The 23,828-nt window shown below is 32.3% G+C and overlaps 1 long non-coding RNA gene across 4 annotated transcripts in view; it reads right to left on the bottom strand.

Annotated features, from left to right (window-relative positions):
- Positions 1–3,371: 3,371 nt before the first annotated feature.
- Positions 3,372–23,828, bottom strand: part of LOC139501876 (uncharacterized) — a 205,123-nt gene continuing 184,666 nt past the window's right edge. For 2 of the 4 annotated variants that reach the window (XR_011658671.1, XR_011658668.1), the window contains exons 2-7: positions 19,070–19,245; positions 15,671–16,553; positions 7,688–7,932; positions 5,498–5,578; positions 3,835–4,010; positions 3,372–3,445 (exon numbers count right to left, since the gene is read on the bottom strand). This is a non-coding gene — a long non-coding RNA (uncharacterized lncRNA). The remainder of the gene's footprint in view (positions 3,446–3,834; positions 4,011–5,497; positions 5,579–7,687; positions 7,933–15,670; positions 16,554–19,069; positions 19,246–23,828) is intronic. The other 2 variants (XR_011658670.1, XR_011658669.1) reach the window with 2 other exon arrangements.

The following is a 23,828-nucleotide window of genomic DNA, read 5'->3' as shown; positions in this document are numbered from 1 at the left end:
TGATACATAAGTCATGGAGATGTTATTGTTACAGACAGCTCAACTCGGAGTTGCGTTGGGGAGGCTATAGTGCGATGGTAACGCTGAACTGCGATCATCTACGCCAAAATGAGATGATCCCGACGCTGATGCGTTATAAAGTCAACAGAAGTCAAATTATAATAAAAATTAGATTTAATAATTGTTACTACGTGGTATATATAAGTTTACCTCCATTATTCATGGTCTATGGATGTCCGAACAATTGGATACTAAATGAGAGATCGTCCTCCTTGATTTTCTGCATGTGGGAATAATTCTGCATTAGCATTTTCTCTGTAATACGTTGTTTCATTCATAAACTACTCGTTCACCGCAAATATACAATGAAGAGATGTCTGTAATGCTGTAATTGAAAAATATCACGCACAATCGTTCATAAAACAGAGCCTTTTGTATATTTAAAAACAAACTTTGCTGCAGAAGATTATCTCCCCTATCAACAAATCCGTATCGTTCTCCGTAATTTAAAAAGTTTATAAGCCTCTTGTCAACTGGAATACGGTTTTTATCATACAAATTTACATCTACATCGACATGAAAACATTGCAAATTGTAGTTTGTGAAGACCATAGCACATAAGCGTTACCACCATCGCAATTCGGCAAACCTATCATTAAAATGGCGTCACCATGACACCATCTCACTTCAGCGAGATCAGAAACGCACTTCAGTGTAAAATCATCACACCTGAGCGTGACCATAGCGGTTCGGAGTACCAACGCGGTTCGGAATACTATCGCTGTTCACAGTCCTATATATGATATATACATCCTCTATCATATTCCATATAAATGCAGGTGACAAAAACTGTCAATATAGGTGCAATTTGGGTACCCTCACATTAAAATCTATATACAAAACATTTGAACCATAAGAATTTTTTCTCTCTCTTGTATTACATTAATGGTAATTGTACATGTTTTGTGCATATTCGTGGTTTTGGTAAGGTTTACATATTTTATTTTTACAAATAACTGACAACAATTTGTGACTACTGTTATGATATTGTAATTCTTGTATTTATTTATATTGGCCTGATGTGTGTTGGGTGGCCTGATAGGTGTTAACAGAATAATCTTTGAACTGTGCAGTTTAGAAATCACTGGAACAATCACAGAATGATTGTTGGAACTTTCCATTTGACTTACACAATGATCCCAGAATGATCCTAATAAAATATGCGTTATATAAACTTCTACATTTTACTAGAAACTTCCGTTGTAACTTTCTAGGACGTTCCATTCTAGAGTGTTCTAGAATTTTCCGTGACAACTATATATACAGACACTAAAGTTAAACACTTACACTTAGACTTAGACATTGATAGACATTAATATTCATAGCATTTGGATTGACACTTTTATTCTACAAACAACATCGTTTACATCTTCTGACATCAGACTCGGACTTCTCTTGAACTGAATTTAAATTTGCGTATTGTTATGTGATTACTTTTCTACATTGGCTAGAGGTATAGGGGGAGGGTTGAGATCTCACAAACATGTTTAACCCCGCCGCATTTTTGCGCCTGTCCCAAGTCAGGAGCCTCTGGCCTTTGTTAGTCTTGTATTATTTTAATTTTAGTTTCTTGTGTACAATTTGGAAATTAGTATGGCGTTCATTATCACTGAACTAGTATATGCTTGTTTAGGTGCCAGCTGAAGGACGCCTCCGGGTGCGGGAATTTTTCGCTACATTGAAAACCTGTTGGTGACCTTCTGCTGTTGTGTTTTTTTTCCATGGTCGGGTTGTTTTCTCTTTGGCACATTCCCCATTTCCATTCTCAATTTTATCATACTGGATTATGACCGTAGTAGTGAACGTAATATTCAGATTGGATTCCAAAAGAGATCTGGATACAGATAAAAATAAAAGATTGGACTCATATTTTGACAGTTAAGGTGACAGTGATATTTGTGTAATACATTTTGTACTTCTTGTAATTTTTTTTATAATAAATATTGTTAAATTTTATTATTGATTAGTGTCTTTTGTTGGCTACAATTTAAAAGGAATTTCTGGCTGTAACACTACTGTATATGCTAAAATGAATTAGAAACATCGATATGGATAACTTTATCAACATCAACATCTAACCATAGCAAATCTATATTAATGTGATTTATCATATACGGAAATACGCAAGCAATAATTTAATGCCACGGCTCATATCAGAAGCCTCTCGAGGAAATTCGCAACAGCATAGTGTATTGCAGGAAACAAAAAAGGGGGTAATTTTTTTTGAGGGGGATCAATTCGCTAAAGCATAGCGTATTTTATTGGGGGATCAACTTGCAACAGCAGAGTATATTGCACAAAAGCAAAAACAAAATCAATATAAATTCAAATCATATATTCAATTCTATGTTCTTTGACAACAGTTATTCTGTGTTAGAAACCTCAGTGTATGTAATGTGCGAATCCTGAAATGATATTCTCACTGTATCCGTGATGAAGTTCTTATATAGAATGATAAAGAAACAGACGACAAATTCACGATTTTTTACAGCATTACAGACATCTCTTCAGTTTATATATGAGATAAACGAGGAGTTTACGAATGAAACAACGTATTACAGATTAAATGCAAATGCAGATGTATTCCAAAATGACGAAAATCAAGGAGGACGATCTCTCATTTAGTATCCAATTGTAAGGACATCCATAGACCATGCATAATGGAGGTAAACTTATAGATACCACGTACTAACAATTATTAAATCTAGGTTTTATTATAATTTGACTTCTGTTGACTTTAGAATGACAACCATGCGTCAAATAGATTATAACGCATCAGCGTCGGGACCATCTCATTTTGGCGTAGATGATCGCACTTCAGCGATACCATCGCACTTCAGCCTACTCATCGCACCTCCGAGTTCTATATATATACATATATTCATTTATTTGTATTATGACTGTAACTGTATTTGTCTTTGTAGATATTCCAACAGGGCAGCGGCCACTGCAGATGTTATATGTGATGAATTTCTCCTTTATAATTACTTATAAGTCGAAAATCAACTGACAACGCAATGGCTACAAAAGAAATAGACCAACAGACAAACAGAAAAAACAACATTACAAAAAACAAAACAAAACAAAGAAAATTTAATACAGAGCAACACGCACCTCACCTAGAACTGGGGTTAATCTCAGGTACTCCGTAAGGCCGAGCAAATCCTGCTCCACATGTGGCACCCGTTCTTGTTTGATACTTTTATGAATTAGCAAATCAATTTAAAACCATTTTTTCAAGGAACATATGGCCAATAGTATGTTAAGATGAAATAACAAAAAAAAAATATATAGATCAACGATAAATAAAATTAAGTTCAACTTCTTTTATTTAATGATGAAAGATCCAGTTTGTTGTGCCACAGACCAACTAATCTCTTTTTACCTGAAAAAAAAAAAAAAAAACCGATTATTATTGATTATGTTGTTATTATTATCATTATTATTTAATCATTTATTATTATAACTTTTATTATTATTATTATTATTATTATTATTATTTTTATTATTATTATTATTATTATTATTATTATTATTATTATTATTATTATTATTATTATTATTTTTATTATTATTATTATCATTATTATTATTATTATTAATTATTATTATTATTATTATTATTATTATTACCCTTATTATTATCATTATGTTGTTGTTGTAGTAAAAGTAGTAGTAGTAATAGTTGTACATGTAGTAGTAGTAGCAGTTGTTGTTATTTTAAAACTCAATATAAGGAATAATTTTTCTTTACGTAATTACCAGAAACCTTACCATTCTATCTAGAGTGTTGGCATTAGCATCTCGTTTTAATCTGTTAAATTCAAGACGTCCTGCTGATGGACGTTGTGATCCACGTTGACTAACTGTTCCTGCTAAAACTGATAGTAGCACTATGAACATCGCACACAAAATATTTAATATTTTCATCTTGCAGAGGATTTGCTCACCTAAATGACATATAATAATGTAGAATGAGATTTTCTTGCATTTGATTTCCGAATATATAACCTAGCTTCATCATCATATACGAAAAACTTTGAACATTAAATAATAGTTTGGAAAGCAAAATGTGCTGTATTTAAAATTACAATTTAACATATTTAAAAAAAAAAGTAAAATCACAAAAATACTAAACTCTTGGGCAAAATCAAAACGGAATGTCCCTTATCAAATGATTCTGTTCTCAACCAGAAGCTAAACAACATTTTTGGAATTTTCTGTTTTTAGTGTAGAAATTCGTTTTAATATGCTAAATTCAAGTCGTCCTCGAGGTGGCATTCCACTAGCTGTTCCTGCTTAAACTGATATTAGCTCCATGAACATGGCACACATAATCTTGCCCATTTTCATCTTGTCGAGGATTTGCTCACCTAGATGACATATAATAATGTAGGATAAGATTTTCCTGCGTTAGAATTTCCGAATATATTCTGTAGGAAAATTATATAATAAAAACGCATTCTGATAGAACTTTATTAATAAAAAACTTCCTGTATTGAAAAAATCGTGTGAATGTTATAGTGATGTAAAATCTATTTTTCTAATATAATAAAATTGTATATTTTAAAAGTGCAATATCCTTATCTAAGGTTAATAAAAAAGATATGTAGCAATTTTTCGTTCATTCGTTTTTGAATAAAAACAGAACGAATTAAGTAAAACACTACAATACACAATGTTATTTAACCCATCATTTCCAAATTTTATATTAAAGATATACCATGGTTTTGTTTAATTCTGAGGAATTCCAAATTCTGTAATATAATTTAGAATGAAATGTGTCAAAGAGAAACCAATCCGACCAAAGCGCAAAAAACAGTGCTTGATTGGCTGAATTGACTCAACGATTGAGTTTAAATAATTCTAATGCATAGTACTAAGATAATTTTGATAGTAAATGTTTTATAGTAATGACATTTGAAAATAAAAGACAACATAATTATTTTTCACTGAACTTCCAATGTCCAACTAGTATAGTTCTGACAAAAGCCCGTAGAATGTAGAAATTTCATTTAATAATTGCATGTATAGGGAGATAAACCATTAAATTTCGATCTCAAATATAAAATGTCTCTATTTTTATCCAACATCAATAAAGAAAATTTAATTATAATCCTACGACAGCGTTTCTTCTACAAAAGACTTATCAGTAACGCTCGAATACAAAACAGTTAAAAATGCCAAATAAAGTACGAAATTAGAGATCCCCAAGAAACAAAAAAAAAATCCTAAGGTGTTTCAAAATACAGCTGATGTAATCTAATCCTGAGATAGAAAAACCTTAGTATTACAATTATTCAAAGTTTTGTAAAGCTAGTAAACAAAAATATCAGAAACAATATACGACATTTATCATAATCTTGCTAAGTTGTTGAAGCATTGCAGATCTGTTTAAAGCCTTGTAAAAATAATATTAAAATCAACAAACACTTACAAACTAAAGACAGTTCCTTCAATTTTCTCTGTCGAAGTATGTGTGGTAAGGCAAACTAATATACTTCGTTTATATACTTTGCTGGAAATTAATAAAGAACTTATGTTGCTTTTGTTTGAATTTGAAATTATTCTTTTCTGCATAAATTGATTAACAACCTTTCAAAGTGTTTGCAATCAAAAATGATCTGAACTCGTGAGTTTTAATTAATAAGATCATTAGAACTGCATCATCGTAATTAATGCAGCATCTGTTCCTAACAAAGCCTTATATGTGATAAATATACAAAAATCATATTTTAGACAATGTACCCTCCTAAGCCTGGAAATGGCTAGTCATATAGTTAACGGCATTTTTCTCACATTGACGTTCTACCTCCATAAGCCTGGATATGTCGTGGCTGGTCACATATATGAACAATTACGTTGTACATTTTATGTTTGAAAGAGACATAATTACCGTAATTAATATGATAGTCCAGCCGATAACATAACAAATTTCAGTGCAATTTAAATTACATTTTCTAAAAGGATAATGACTCACCCAAACAAACAATACAAGTCTAGACGATCAAATGATAAACATATCAGAAATATTTGTTACCATACGGTACGGTCCATACGGTCTACATCTTGAACAAAATCCATATCGCATATAATGCTATACTAGACTTTGACCGATTTTTATTCTTAAACAAACAAGTGTGGACACATATGAGTGTGGATAGTATATTTGGATGTTTGACAGTGTCTTATGACAAAAGGAGTTCTATGTTTTTCCTATATGGTGTGATTAGTTGTGTTGCACGATGACAAACAATCTGAGCATTAGGAGTGTTGTTTATTTATTATTTAGTTTTTATGTTCAAGACGGGCATGGAAGAGACATTAATTGCATTAGTTACTAAATGATTATGATAGAATATATTCCACATCTTTGATTTTGGATACATTTTGTAGCTAGGAGAGCAACACATAATACATTTTTCTAGGTTCATATTTTCATGTGTTTTTTTTCTAAATGGGAGATGATATCTAGATTTGAGAACATGATATAAGGAGCCTGTAATTCAGTGGTTGTCGTTTGTTTATGTGTTACATATTCGTTTTCATTAATTTTTTGTACATAAATAAGGCTGTTAGTCTTCCTATTTAAATTGTTTTACATTGTCATTTCAGGGCCTTTTATAGATGATTATGCGAAATTGGCTTTGCTCATTGTTGATGGCCTTACGGTGACCTGTAGTTGTTAATTTCTGTGTCATTTTGGTCTCTTGTGGAGAATTATCTCATTGGCAATCATACCACATCTTTTTTTATATGTATTTGCTTACTATTTGTATGGTTCTATTTACATTACTTTGTGGAGGATCGTCAGTATCATTAGTAAAAATAATTGTTAAAAGGTCGAAATGTTCCTCAGATTAGAATACACTTATTGGTTTTTAGTAATGACAATGCCTGACAAGATGCTAGGGGCTAGATGAGATAGGAAGTAAACTTCTGTGCTGATTTTTATCAATTCTTTGATAATATTTCCTCCAAAGCTGGTCGAAGCAAAAAAAAATTGACAAATATGAAAATGATTTCACCAAAAGAACTTTTTTGAGCATGCTTCAAAGACTCAAAACTGCTCCAAAAGTGATCTAATAGAATTTCAAGCATGTCAAGTGGATATTATCAACATCTACTTAATTAGTCTTAATATGTCTAAATGTCTAAAAAGTTATAGTATTCAAAAGGTATTGCAAAATTATTCTCTTTTCATTTTTGTTTGTTACATAGATACAAATATAAGGGATACATGTACCACAAATACAGTATTTGTTGTGGTATGAAAGTGTAGTAATTAACATTTACTGTTACAATGTTAATTCACACAAATTTATTAGAAATAAACAATTGAATGAAAAATGTTGAACATGTACAATGAAATTTTTTTTTTAGAAATCAATTAGGCCAGATAGGCCTTATATCTTTTTTTAAACATAATACAATGACCATTTACACTCAGGACCAAGTCATCAGTAGGCAGTACAGATGTATTAAAACAACCTAGCATCATATTGCTTGTAGCGGGAGTAGCATTGTCGGTTAAATTTGTTCTTTTTATAAAATTTGGTCAAAGGACATACATTTGTATAATGTTTGGTTCAAATCGATATATGCTTTTTATCTCCCTATAACTTACATTGAAGAAAGAGGTGAAACTACTTTGACAAATCCTTGTACATGAGAGTTGTCTGTCAAATCTTTATTTCACAAAGAATGAATTGCATAACAATGAACTGAGCTCAAAGCAAAGTACTTTAATAATACACTTAGACAAATAGCTAAATCCAGTGATATAATTTGTACTGCAGGTTCTTCATGAACATCCATTGACCAAAACCATATCTCAATAAAATGCCATACTACATGGTTGGATCAGAAGTCCTGAAAAAGACATGTTTTTTTTTTATCGTATTTTAAGTATGCACAGGTTAAAACTTTCTTGTGGTATAATCATTCAGTATCTAGCAACTATCAATTTGCTTCATGCACAAATTGATATAGGTTGAGCGCTCCTCTGTTGGAAATTAGAACACACCTCCTGGCTCCACCTAATTCAAGTCAACTGATGAAGAAACATTCAAAACTATATAAAATGTTATCCAAGACTTTTCAGTGTCTATTCACCATTGCCTGTCTGATGCACTGAAACAGTGATATATATTTGTACACATATATACATGTAACTCTTGAACTGAATTTTAATGTGCGTATTGTTATGCGTTTACTTTTCTACATTGGTTAGAAGTATAGGTGGAGGGTTGAGATCTCACAAACATGTTTAACCCCGCCGCATTTTTGCGCCTGTCCCAAGTCAGGAGCCTCTTGCCTTTGTTAGTCTTGTATTATTTTAATTTTAGTTTCTTGTGTACAATTTGGAAATTAGTATGGCGTTCATTATCACTGGACTAGTATATATTTGTTTCGGGGCCAGCTGAAGGACGCCTTTGGGTGCGGGAATTTCTCGCTCCATTGAAGACCTGTTGGTGACCCTCTGCTGTTGTTTTTTATTTGGTCGGGTTGTTGTCTCTTTGACACATTCCCCATTTCCATTCTCAATTTTATGTAAGACTAAAATTTTAAAGTACTACATATATAAGACCAAAACTGATATTCGGTCTTTACTACATCTTCATTCCACAAGTCATTTTCAAATTTTCCAAATTCAGCTATATTTAAGCTAACTACTCCTCACACACATGTATAGATTATCAATTTTTCTACACATGAGTATCGTAAGATATTTGCCAGTGAGCCGCAATGAATATTTTTAGGGAGTGAGCCCAGCTAATGAGCTAAAATGAATCAAATTGTGTACTCAGTCAGAGTTGTTGGTATTTTAAGGTATCTTTACAGTCATGCTTCAGTGATTTCCTATATAATCAACCAAATTTTTCCCAACCCTGGATCCGCCTATGAAAGTTTGTATAGAATTGAATTTGACTGAAGTTCAGCATACAAAAAAACCTGGATATGCAGAAGCATGACAATATATTACTGATAAAGTGTGTATATTTTTCTGTTAACGAAGTTGCCTGTATACTTCACTTGAGCGAAAGGATATCTCTATTTGTGAATCGGTTTATTAACCCTTTGAACACAGGGTCGAAGTTCAAGATGTTAACATATTAACGGAAATTTTTTGGGTTGCTTTTACATCATTGAGGCCACCTATTTTCATTGCGGGGTTTCACACATTTCAAATGGAATTAAAGAAAAAATAGAATGTTGTTAACAGAATCAAAACAGAAAATGATGAACACTTGATTATTTTTAGCAATACATAAATTGGATTGAGGGTCTGTGTATTAACATTATTTGTAAAACTCTCCTTAATTATTTCTGTGAAGCGTGTGCTTTATATCGAGGCTTGCTATGCTTTACATCGGCACCACAGTGCTTCAACCAATCAGGGAATGTTTATTTGGGGCATTCGACCTATTCTAACTCAGATTTTTGCACATTTTAATCCAAATTATAGAAAAATGGAATATTGTTAGTACCTATAAAATAGAAAATGATGAATACTTTTAGTTAAAGATGAATAATCATGGGGGTTCTGTGTATTGAAATTATTTGTACAACTCTCCTTACTGATGCCATATTTTGGAATTTCCGTGACCTAAATGGTTTGCGAAAATTAATATTTTTATATATAGTATAGTAATTAAACTTCAAAAAGTAAATCGGTTCGATTGAAGTATTATACAGCGGCTTCACTGTTGTGCCTTTAAAATACACTTATACTGCACGTACAAACTATGCTAGAGGAAAAACGATGATTTTTCAGGGTTATTTTCAACCCTTTTCAGATGCATAAAGCATTATATTTAGGACTATTTGGAAATGCCCTTAAATTGTATGAAGATCAAGAATAACTGTATTTACCAATTTCATTCACAAATTATTTCTAGAACGGGTTTGTTGTGACGACTCCGGGTGTGGGAGCTTCTCGCTGCATTGAAAACCCATTGGTGGCCTTCAGCTGTTGTCTCCTCTATGGTCGGGTTGTAATGGGTCTTTCCCGCATAAGCAATTTCACACAGCAAAATATAATGAACATGTTTACTTTTATATAAAGTTTCTTTAATAAGGAAATTTATTAGTAAATCGAGTTATTTTCGCATCACTGAAGTAATTTCATGTAATGAACTAACATAGGTCCAAGTAATGTGCAGTGGCTGATCCAGGGGAGGGTTTCCAGTTGGAACCACCCCTTTTTTGGGGTGATCAATGCATTTGAATGGGCACATGGTTGGACCCCCCCTTTTCACAAAATGGCTGGATCCGCCCCTGATGTGTTTCAGTTTAGATTAGAGTAACTGAGACTAATTTTTAAAAAGGGGGACCTCACCCAGGATAAGCAGAGGCGGATTTAGTAATTTTTCAAAAAGGGGGACCTAATGTAAATTGAGTTTTTTTTGCATCACTCACTAAATAACATAGGTCCGAGTAGTGTGCAGTGGCGGATCCAGCAGGAGGGTTCCCGGTTGGAATCGCCCCTTTTGTGGGGTGATCAATGCATTTGAATGGGGACATGGTTGGACCCCCCTTTCAAAATGGCTAGATCTGCCACTGATGTGTTTCGGTTCTGACTTGACTAGCTGAGACAGATCCAGCCATTTTTAAAAGGGGATCCTAACCCAGGATAAAGGGTCAGTTCCAACTGATATCCGTATCCATGGCAAATGAATTGATCGTCAACAAAAAAGGGAGGTACAACCTCCGGAATCCCCCCTCCTCTAGATCCGCCACTGACTAGAGACTTAATGTGTACAAACCTGACGTAAAATTATGTACTATTGAATAATAAATAATATCACATTACCTCCAAAAATCAATATTAAACTGTTACAGTACATTTCACGATGTTTATGTAAGAAGTTCCCGCGCAAATGTCATGTGTTACCGAAACGGGAAACCTGAGACTACTATAACACATATAGTAGTCTCAGGGGAAACACACAAAAGAATTGTAGGTGCATGTTGTCATTCGTATTCCGATTAATTTACACAGTTCAATAAAATATATATGTTAACATTATCTATATTGGTTTTGAATTTAGTTACTAGATCAGAAAAATGATTTGTTTCTCGCAGACAACACAAAATAATATACATATTAACTCGACACTTAATCTAAACATCCCTACAACAAAATGGGACGACCAAACAGATTTCCTAATTTTGATAAAGGTGAAATATGTAGAATAAGAATTGTGCACTCTGGAATAAGATCATAAATAAAGCCATATAAAGAGTGTAAACCAAAAAAAAAAAATAATGTATGAAATCATTGTTTATTACATCTGCTTGCATAATTATATTGAAGTTGAAACTAACAACGATCACGTGTATCCTGTCAACCCCTGAAAAACATAATATTGTCTTCTTGACTACTTCCGCAAACCGTGGTCTGGTAAAATGATATATTGTTATAGTGTATGTTAATAATACTTTGATTATCTCCTTTACATACATCTAGTATCTTTGATGAAAAGGTTTGTCCGTACTAACGTTTTTGAATGTACTAGTATATTAAATACATCGTCCCTCTTTATAAGTATATGGAGATGCCCGGTGTTTTGATTGACAATGTGACAAATTTCCGAGAGAGAAAAAAAACAAAAACAAAACAAAACAAAGAACAAAGATGTCAATGATAACCAGTCATCATCCGGTCTTTAACAATGGAGAGAACCCACTTCGTACAGCAAGTTTAAACAGGAATTAGTGAAACACTATATGATGAAACAACCCAAAAGAGGGAACAACAACAGAAACGCTATTCCTAACAAACAAAGGATGCACCATCCAAAAAGAATCCATATACCACAGGAAGTTAATAAAATCATCACAAACCAACAAGAAATATTTAAAAAAAAAAATATTAATTGTTTTGTATATGTTGTGTTATATACAAGTGAATGAAAAACAACCAATTATAGAAACAGTAAAATCACAAAAATACTGAACCACTGAAAACAGAAAGTCCCTAATCAAATGTCAAAATAAATGGCTGAAACACATCAAACGAATGGATAACAACTGTCATTGTCCGCACTCGGTACATGCATTTTTTTATGTAGAAAAGGATGAACTAAACCTGGTTTTATAGCTAGCTACATCTCTAACGTGTATGATATTTAATCACCCAGTGGTATGATTTTAGTTTCAGCAACTATGTGCACATGATTTAGTTTGTTTAACACAGTTTGAATTGGAAGAAAGGCCGCCAAGTAACACTATGACTAACACAATTCAATTTTAGTATGGTTATAATTGTTTTCAAATACATCAAATAACATAACTTATCTTGATTCATGCCGGGGATTTATGTCCATTTGTTTCTTAATATACCAGTGACGTTACTTTTTCTGGCGTTGATCCATTCGTGTTACAAATACACACTTCGTTATTCTATTATGCTGTTTTTGTGTACTGTCTAAATCATTTTAGTTATTCTGAGGTTAACATGTCGAAATGTACTATCATATTGTTTATTTTTGTATTTCTCTGTCTTTGGTGTTATTGAATTTATTTGTACTCTGTTTCCGTCATGTACTATTGTTGTCTTTTTAGCGGTATATTTAACATTGCCATAAAGTGTAGAGGTTTGGCTAGCCACAAAAGCAGGTTCAAACCACTATTTTTTTCCTGTACCAAGTCAGGAATGTTGCAGTTGTTATCTAATAACATTAACGGTACCAATTGTCTTAGCACAAGATGCGCATTTCGACAATACATGTCTCTTCAGTGATGCTCGAGGCCAAAATATTTGAAATCCAAAGCTTATATAAAAGATGAAGAGCTATATTCCAAAAGGATCGAAAAGTAAAGCCGAATCCGTGAAAAGAAGCAAAGTTTTGCATGAGGGAGATACATTCCTTTATTTATAATAATTTCTAACATTTTGTAACAGCAAATTTAATAACAAAAAAAATCCGTATTTTCATTCCTGTAAAAAAAAGTACTGGCTACTGAGCTGGTGGTACCCTCGGGGACTAGTTCGTTTCTATGAATTTGCTGTGTTCTGTTGTTTTGTTATTTTCCTTTTTCACTTGATGTGTTTCCCTCATTTAGTTTTTAACCCATTTTTTTTCTCTCAATCGATTTATGACTTTTGAACAGCGATATACTAATGTTGCCTTTACGTACAAAAGTCGCATCAAATTTCATTATATATACAACGAAGCTATTTCTAATAGATACTTAAATGTGTCAATATATAAATAAACTTATGTTTGAGCCTACAAACGAAGCATCTGTCTCTTAAAAAATGTAGTCTGTTTCCCGGCCGTTATTGAAATTCTTGACAATACGGTCCGGTATGGGCTAATTATCGACTCCTAGGAGTCGATATTAAGAATTGAAGGATGGACAGTCAGTGCGTGAATTTTTCTTGCTACCTGATTTGAAGATATTACGAGACGTGAATAATCAAAGTTTATGGATTGGTTAGGACAATCCAAACCTAGTAAATGTTCTTTATTCCCGTAGAGTATCGGATTTGTCCTCTCTATTTTAGCAATTACATTTTGCCTGGTCATTAGTCATGTATATTCATGATATTGGTACACAGGTAACTTTTATCTGTAAATAGTCGAATCTTCTGGAGTTTCGTAAACAACAACGTTAAACGATATACACTACTTCATAACGTATGACCTCACGAGTGTGGTAAAATTTGTCATATCCAACTATCTCCGTCATCACGTGATTCGAGATTCAATGAAATACGTATTTGTGAAGAAGAGATAAACACTTTCCTTCGCTTCTTTTTTGCGGACGCCGAACTGTACATCATATATAAGTTTGAAGAAGTTTTACTTCATCGTTTGAGGTGAAAAATATTTGAATCTACATTTTAAATTGATACAAATAAAATTTCCAAATCAAAATAATTAAAATGAGAAGATAAATACCTTACAGATTCCTTTACCGTCGATGCCGAAATGTTTAATGTTATAAACAATTTTAGCATCTTTGGCCTCAAATTTCTGCTCTATAGATTTCCTTTCATAAATGAAGTCTGAATATATCCATAATTAATGCACCGTATCAAATGCATTTATCTAACACCTACTTATAAACTGTTACGCGTCGCATACTATGTATAGAGACATGCATAATAAATCTAAATTAAAAAAAGGAATTCTTAGTGCTTACTTTGACAAATTTTAAACTAACTTCATTTCAACAAGTTTAAATTACATGTTCTAAGATAGAGCTAAGAATTGTTTACATTGGAGTAAATTTAAGTCTTTGAAATTTTATTCAAATTCGCTATTGAACATCACTAAAAGCCAATTAATACAATAATTTTGTGTTTTATAAATTAGTGCCTTCAATAAATAAAAGTCGTCATAAAACAGTCTCATTTTCATACCGGTATTCGAAATGACTCGTTTCATTGCTATTACAACAAATATGTCATAATAAAATGACAGAGAGTTTTGTTTCGGACTATTCTAGATAAATATACAAAAATCATATTTTAGACAATGTACCCTCCTAAGCCTGGAAATGGCTAGTCATATAGTTAACGGCGTTTTTCTCACATTGACGTTCTACCTCCATAAGCCTGGATATGTCGTGGCTGGTCACATTTATGAACAATTACGCTGTACATTTTATGTTTGAAAGAGACATAATTACCGTAATTAATATGATAGTCCAGCCGATAACATAACAAATTTCAGTGCAATTTAAATTACATTTTCTAAAAGGATAATGACTCACCAAAACAAACAATACAAGTCTAGACGATCAAATGATAAACATATCAGATAATTTGTTACCATACGGTACGGTCCATACGGTCTACATCTTGAACAAAATCCATATCGCATATAATGCTATACTAGACTTTGACCGATTTTTATTCTTAAACAAATAATACTTTGATTATCGCCTTTTCATACATCTGGTATCTTTGATGAAAAGGTTTGTCCGTACTAACGTTTTTGAATGTACTAGTATATACATCGTCCCTCTATATAAGTATATGGAGATGCCCGGTGTTATGATTGACAATGTGACAAATTTCCGAGAGAGAGAAAAAAACAAAACAAAACAAAGAACAAAGATGTCAATAATAACCAGTCATCATCCGGTCTTTAACAATGGAGAGAACCCACTCCGTACAGCAAGTTATTTGGCACAACTTTTTGGAATTTTGGGTCTTCAATGCTCTTCAACTTTGTATTTGTTTGGCTTTTTAACTGTTTTGATCTGAGCGTCACTGATGAGTCTTGTGTAGACGAAACGCGCGTCTGGCGTATTAAATTATAATCCTGGTACCTTTGATAACTGGTTAAACAGTAATTAGTGAAACACTATATGTGACCCACCATGACATTTGCAGGCTTATGTAGGTAGAACGTCATTGTTAGAAAAATTATAAACATGATAAATATCGAGATTCAATGAAATACGTATTTGTGAAGAAGAGATAAACACTTTCCTTCGCTTCTTTTTTGCGGACGCCGAACTGTACATCATATATAAGTTTGAAGAAGTTTTACTTTATCGTTTGAGGTGAAAAATATTGGAATCTACATTTTAAATTGATACAAAAAAAATTTCCAAATTAAAATAATTAAAATGAGAAGATAAATACCTTACAGATTCCTTTACCGTCGATGCTGAAATGTTTAATGTTATAAACAATTTTAGCGTCTTTGGCCTCAAATTTCTGCTCTATAGATTTCCTTTCATAAATGAAGTCTGAATATATCCATAATTAATGCACCGTATCAAATGCATTTAAGATAACACCTACTTATAAACTGTTATGCGTCGCATACTATGTATAGAGACATGCATATTAAATCTAAATTAAAAAAAGGAATTCTTAATGCATACTTTGACAAATTTTAAACTAACTTCATTTCAACAAGTTTAAATTACATGTTCTAAAATAGAGCTAAGAATTGTTTGCATTGGAGTAAATTTAAGTCTTTGAAATTTTATTCAAATACGCTATTGAACATCACTAAAAGCCAATTAATACAATAATTTTGTGTTTTATAAATTAGTGCCTTCAATGAATAAAAGTCGTCATAAAACAGTCTCATTTTCATACCGGTATTCGAAATGACTCATTTCATTGCTATTACAACAAATATGTCATAATAAAATGACAGAGAGTTTTGTTTCGGACTATTCTAGATAAATATACAAAATTCATATTTTAGACAATGTACCCTCCTAAGCCTGGAAATGGCTAGTCATATAGTTAACGGCGTTTTTCTCACATTGACGTTCTACCTCCATAAGCCTGGATATGTCGTGGCTGGTCACATATGAGTTGCAGTAAATCATTTAACAATATTTTCTTTCAAGGAACATATGGCCACTAGAATATTAAGACAAAAAGGTATCACTAAGATGAAATAAAAACAAATAAATAGATCAACGATAAATCTATTAAGTTCAGCTTCTATTATTAAATTATGAAAGATCCAGTTTCTGGTGCCATAGACCATCTGATCTCTATTAGCCTGAAAAATACAAATTATAATTAGTATTATGTTTTTTATGATGATTATTATTATTATTATTATTATTATTATTATTATTATTATTATTATTATTATTATTATTATTATTATTATTATTATTATTATTATTATTATTATTATTATTATTATTATTATTATTATTATTATTATTATTATTATTATTATTATTATTATTATTATTATTATTATTATTATTATTATTATTATTATTATTATTATTATTATTATTATATAGGGTTATTGCATGAATATTGGGGAATATTGTCCCGAGCAGAATTTTATATTGCATGAGCTTGCAAGTGCAATATATACTCTAAGAGGGACAATATTCCCCAATATTAATGCAATAATCCTTTTATTGTATAGCAATATATTATCTAAAAAGTAAAAATTGGTTTAAACTAAGATTTTGTTGTTGATGACGTCATGAATTTTTGAAGATTTATTGCACTAGTGCAATATTGGAATTTATTGCACGCTAACTTTTGATTCCTTTCTGTGGGAAATATTATATTGCTCTGCAATAATTATTATCATTATTATTATTATCATTATTATTATTATATTATTATTATTTTTATTATTATTATTATTATTATTATTATTATTATTATTATTATTATTATTATTATTATTATTATTATTATTATTATTATTATTATTATTATTATTATCGTTATGATTATTATTCTTTTGTAGTAGTAGAAGTAGTAGTAGTAGTAGAAGTAGTAGTAGTAGTAGTAGTAGTAGTAGTAGTAGACATTTGCGGAAACTAGGTCCATACCTAGGATTACACTTGAAATATATATTATCAGCAGGAGCAATAGACCTTCCCCGTGAAACAGGGTATTTTTAATGCAATGGTTAGTATTATACGAAAACCAGCAAAAATATTGTTCAGAAGATTATACTCTACAAACAGTTTTATTTGAAATAGTAATATTGGTGTCGTTTTTGTTATGCACGAGATTACATCTTTTTATCCGCAACTGTTGCCTTGCCGACTTAAGTAAATTGTTTTTTTTTTATTTCTTCTGGCCTGCTACACTTTTGCATTTTTTATCCCTAACAATCAATTGAATAGATTTGCGTAATGAACAACGACGCAGGAGAGATCACGGGCTGTTCCGGGCGTTGGAACACCCCTTTTCTTGCCGATCAATGATTTTAAATAGGGACATATGGACGCCCCCTTTTATTTTGGGTTGGAATCCCCTTTTGAAAATGACTGGATCGACCCCTGCGTCGTCAGTGCACTCTATATTATAATTCCATGAAAATTTCATGAAAACAATACCCGTCTCGGAACAGGGATTAAAGCTCATGTTTTGAGTATACCAGTTCCACCCATGTTCATGGGGAATAATTATCAACACCGCGAAATACTTAATGATTCCAAAGATCTCTATTATAATAATTGCATAAAAGAAAAACAACTTTTGTCATTTTTTGTTTGTTGCTGTTGAAAACATAGATAGCAAAGTTTTAACTATTTGAGTACACCTATTCTTACATTTCAGCTGAGTCTGGCGAACAGTCAAACATATATTTTCGAAATAAAAAAGTTCGTTGATAACTGGGTTTTTTTCTCGAAAAGTCGTGATTTTTTTTCTATTGGAACCAAACAATAGACAAAAGTGTTTGTCCTATTCAGGAAAAATAAAAGATTTCAAAATTATACCGAACGAAAAGTGAAATTTCATAAAAAATAAATAGCTCCAAAACACCTGTCCGCTGTATTTCCTGGTCTTCTTTAAAACAAAATATAAGAGAGAAAATGAGAAAGTATGTTTAAGCATAAACATGCCAACATGCTTCATGGTTGATTGCACCTTTCCTAACACAAAGTATTGCTAGATTTTTTTCAGCAATTGTCCCACTCTAGCTACTGCAACGACAATTGCGATATTTTGTGTGTCTCATATTAAATATATTTCTTAAATAATCTTAGTTCATTATATCATACTTCGTACAATTACAGCATTTTCAACCTGGATAACACCGTATACAACACATTGCTGCAAACAGTTTAGAAAAAAATCGTTGTTGAACTACAGAAAAACATCACTATCGTTACATTGTTTTGGATTGACGGTTTATTTTTACACTTTGAGAACGCCCAAGATTTAAATGCAACGGTAAGTGTAATTGTAATCCTAATCGTAGGTGTATGAAAGTTTCCGCAAATGTCTAGTATTAGTAGTAGTAGTAGTAGTAGTAGTACTAGAAGTACTACATGTAGTAGTAGTAGTAGAAGTAACAGTAGAAGTAGTAGTAGTAGTAGAAGTACTAGTAGTAGTAGTAGTAGTAGTAGAGGTAGTAGTAGAAGTAACAGTAGAAGTAGTAGTAGTAGTAGAAGTACTACTAGTAGTAGTAGTAGTAGTAGAGGTAGTAGTAGAAGTAGTAGTAGTTGAACAAGAAAAAGAAGAAGTAGTAGTAGTAGTAGTGGTAATTCAAAACACAAGATAATGAATAGTCATTCTTTTTGTTATTACCAGTTATCCTACGATTCTATCCAGAGTGTTGCCATTAGCATCTCGTTTTACTCTGTTAAATTCAAGTCGTCCTCTTGGTGGCTTTCCACTAACTGTTCCTGCTAAAACTGATATAAGCACTATGAACATCGCACACAGAATCTTGACTATTTTCATCTTGCATAGGATTTGCTCACCTAAAGGATATATAATAATGTATGATAATATTTCCCTGCGTAAGAATTTCAAAATATATAACCTTCACCATATACGATCAATTTTCAACATTTGAATTTTTAAATGATACTGCTTTCGTTCAGACACTGTAAATAAAATATTCTTTATTTTCTGTTTTAAGCGTAGACGTTTTTTGTGACTTTATATACGAAGTATGGGTGCTTAAGACATATGTGAACCGCCATAACATGTTCAGGCTTATGTAGATAAAACATTTACTATGAACGTTACGTCACATTTAATAGTATCTACATTGTACATCACATTTAATAGTATCTGTGCATTTTTTATGAATATATAAGTTACATGCTATACAGGTACTCATTGTTTTTAAAACCTCAACAATGATACTATATTCACAATGTAGTCACCATAAAAGAGGGACGAAAGATACCAGAGGGACAGTCAAACTCATAAATCGAGAATAAACTGACAACGCCATGGCTAAAACTGAAAACTACAAACAGATAAACAATAGTACACACGACACAACATAGAAAACTAAAGAATAAGCAACATGAACCCCACCAAAAACTAGGGGTGATCGCAGGTGCTCCGGAAGAGTAAGCAGATCCTGCTCCACATATGGCACCTGTCGTGTTGCTTATGTAATAACAAATCCGGTAAATAGTCTAATTCGGTAGGTCACATTCATGAAAGGAAAGAGGATTGTAGTTACGATGTAAGGAACATATCCGATATCATTTGTGAAACGGTTATACCATAATGGTCAACATATAACAGCCAATATTAAGATTACAGTTTTACACATTCATAAATGTAGCCTAAGAATTTTTGTCATTGTATTTAAATATGATTAAATTTCTTTAAGCACTTTATATAAAATATTACTTCTGTAAGTGAAAATGGAATCAAAGCTTGCTCAAAGCCGTCAGTCATCTTAAATTAGTCTTGGGGCACTTTGTATCAATTTTATAATTCTAACTAGCTCATGTTTAGCACAGCAACCCCAAATAATACAACAATAATTTATCAGTGGGAGAATATAACCATTATAATATAATTTTCTTAAATCAATATTTAAAAATGTCATGATCTTAGAAAGAAAATGAAGCCTAGATGATATTGATGAACATAAGTAATTAATATGGCAGATAAGTATGGAAAGCCACAATGAACCCCCCGATTATTATTATTCTTCCTTTAAAAAATACATGGTTACAAATAAATCTACGACTTTTACAATCCCGCCGATTATTATAATTCTAAAATCATCGGCTTTTTAAAATCTTCTGCTTTTTAAAATCTAGGGGATTTCAAAATCTACGGCTTTTCAAAATTTACAGCTTTTCAAAATCGTCGGCTTTTCAAAATCTACGGCTTTACAAAATTGTCGGCTTTTCAAAATCTACGGCTTTTCAAAATTTACGGCTTTTCAAAATCGTCGGCTTTTCAAAATCTACGGCTTTACAAAATTGTCGGCTTTTCAAAATCTTCGGCTTTTCAGAATCTACGGCTTTTCAAAATCTACGGCTTTTCAAAATCTTCGGCTTTTCAAAATCGTCGGCTTTTTAAAAATCTTCGGCTTTTCAAATGATAATCTACGGCTTTTCAAAATCTTCGGCTTTTCAAAATATTTGGCTTTTCAAAATCTTCGGCTTTTCAAATTTTTCGGCTTTTCAAATGATAATCTACGGCTTTTCAAAATCTACGGCTTTTCAAAATATTTGGCTTTTCAAAATCTCGGCTTTTAGAAAATACCGCCGATTATTATATCATAAAATCTTCGGCTTTTAATCACATGGCCGCCGATGATTTTCAATTAAAAAATATTCGGCTTTTGAAAGTCTATATCCATAAAAGTCAGACCCCACTCCCCGCCGATTATTATCAAATGTAAAATCTTCGGCTTTAATCAAGAAAGGACAAGTGAAAACCTTAAACACGTAAGCACATGCAGACTATATAGTATGTATGTATATATATATATATGAGTGTGTGTGTAAGGGCCTGTATCATTTATAAGCCACCCTTACACAATAGGAGGTGGCATACTAATTTTCTCCTGTCCGTCCGGCTGTTCGTCAGTAAGATGCATTGTTTGTCTGGCTATCACATACAACTTTAAAGGTACAACTTGAATATTGTGTAGGTTGTTCATACACATAACGAAAGTGTGCATGGCCATAGGAATTTTGATTTCTTCCAAATATTCTGACAATTACAGATGATCACAGCTGTAGTTTGGTTTCGTCATTTTCCTGGTACTAAAGCTGCATAAAGAGATCTTGGTTTGTCCAGCTATCTCCTCCTATAGTTAAATTACCATATATATTGTTAAATTTATAGTTTCCTATGGTTAGGCGGGGGTATCGTTTGTGTCATCTAGACAGCTAAACAGTTTCCTTATTTTGACCCTTTTGAGGAGCTTCATTTATGATAAAGGCAGAGCTAAAATATTTACAAGTATCACTTAAAGGGGGCCGTTTGATTGTATTCAGTTATATCATGTCAAGTACAGTATGAGTCTTGCTCATGGTTGAAGGTTGTATCGTGACCTATAGTTGCTTACATCCCCAGTCTGCTTACGGGACGTACTATGGTATACGCCTGTCCTTCTTTCCATTCGTCAGTCATCAACATGTTGGACAATAACTCAAAAACGTATGACTCTTTGGGGATTTTTTTTTATATCTATTGAAGTGAACTTCCTTTTGTTTTAAACACGGTATGTTCTTAAGGATATTCGCATGTCATGTCTTGGAATTTTTGTCAGATTTTCGGAATCCTCTGGTTTTATCCATTTAAATGACTTTAAAAAATTTGCCCACTAAACCCTAATTTTCTTTTAATAAATCTTTTACATGTATAATTATAAACCGTCTGTCAAAGTCTTAAAAACTCGTTGTTATTTTTTTTTTATAGTTTTTGAGAACTCAAACTTGTCAATGATAAAGCTACGAAAAATCAAGAGAGAACATTTTCCCTCCAAACGTTTAATAACTAATATCTCGGAAACATGTTGTGATGTTACACTATTGTTTCCGATAAGGGAGAAGGTTTGGAACCATTAAAACGTTTAATCCCACTAAATTGTTTGCACCTGTCCTAAGTCAGAAATCTGATGGTCCGTAGTTGTCGTCGTTTGATGTGGTTTATAAGTTTTTTCTCCTTTCTCTTCTTTTTTATATTGATTAGACCGTTGGTTTTCCCGTTTGAATGGTTTTTCACTATTTTTATTTCTTTTTTCTTTTTTTTGGGGGGGGTTATAGCTTGCTGTTTGATATGAGCCAGGGCTCCGTGTAGATGTTCCGGACCATATGAGTATTTGGACCATACGCGTATGGTCATGACCATATGGGTATATACTCATATGGTCCGACCATACGTGTATGGTCCGATCGTACGCGTATGGTCGGGGTAATTGACACTCTGTAACAGTTTACTTTTAAAACTTCTAAACTCTTCATATGGTATGACCGTTCATTAAAAAGACGCTATCATATAGGTAATTTTATTATTATATTATAATGAAAAGATTAGCTAAATAAAAATTAGATGTTTCACATATTTAATTTTACTTACTTGTCAAAACTATAATAAACACATTTTATACCGATGGTCATTCCCGATTTGTTATAACGAGTGAATGGCAATATGTCGACTTAAAAAATAAATTCCTAAAATTTCGTAATGAACTGTTACACAAGAAGTCACTGGAAAGTAAAAATAATACATTGTCATGTAACCATCATTGTCTTTTTAGATAAAGTTTTTGTATTATTAAAACTTATATAATGTAATTTAAAAAAAAATCCTATATAGTCCAAATACTCATATGGACCGGCCCATTAATAAAAAAACGAGTATTATACTCATATGATCCGACCATACGCGTACGGTCGGACCATACGCGTATGGTCGGACCATATGCGAATGGTCGGACCATATGAGTATACGCATATGGTCATGATTATACGCGTATGGTCCAAATACTTATATGGTCCGGACATAGACACCGTACATTGACCAATAATGGTCTATTTTTATAAATTGTGACTTGGATGGAGAATTGTCTCATTGGCACTCATACCACATCTTCTTATGTGTATTAACACCCTACAAAATATTAAAGTTGAACCTTTAAAACTGTAGGAGATAGCCGGACAAACAGTGCATCTTACTGACGAACAGCCGGACGGACAGGAGAAAATTAATATGCCGCCCCCTATTTTGTAAGAGTGGCTTATAAATAATACAGGCGCTTACGCACACACTCATATATATACATATATACATACTAAAGTCTGCATGTGCTTGCGTGTTTAAGGTTTTCACTTGTCCTTTCCTGATAAAATGCCGAAGATTTTATAAAATAATAATCGGTGGTGAATTTCTAAAAGCCGAAGATTTTAAAAAGCCAAATATTTTGAAAAGTCGAATATTTTGAAAAGCCGACGATTTGGAAGTGCCGACGATTTGGAAAAGCCGTAGACATTAAAAGCCGTAGATTTTTAAAAGCCGAAGATTTTGAAAAGCCGAAGATTTTGAAAAGCGAAGATTTTGAAAGTCGAAGATTTTG

This window comes from Mytilus edulis, chromosome 13, assembly GCF_963676685.1.
Source record: "Mytilus edulis chromosome 13, xbMytEdul2.2, whole genome shotgun sequence".
NCBI lineage: Eukaryota > Metazoa > Mollusca > Bivalvia > Mytilida > Mytilidae > Mytilus > Mytilus edulis.
This window is presented reverse-complemented; position numbering and strand designations above follow the sequence as displayed.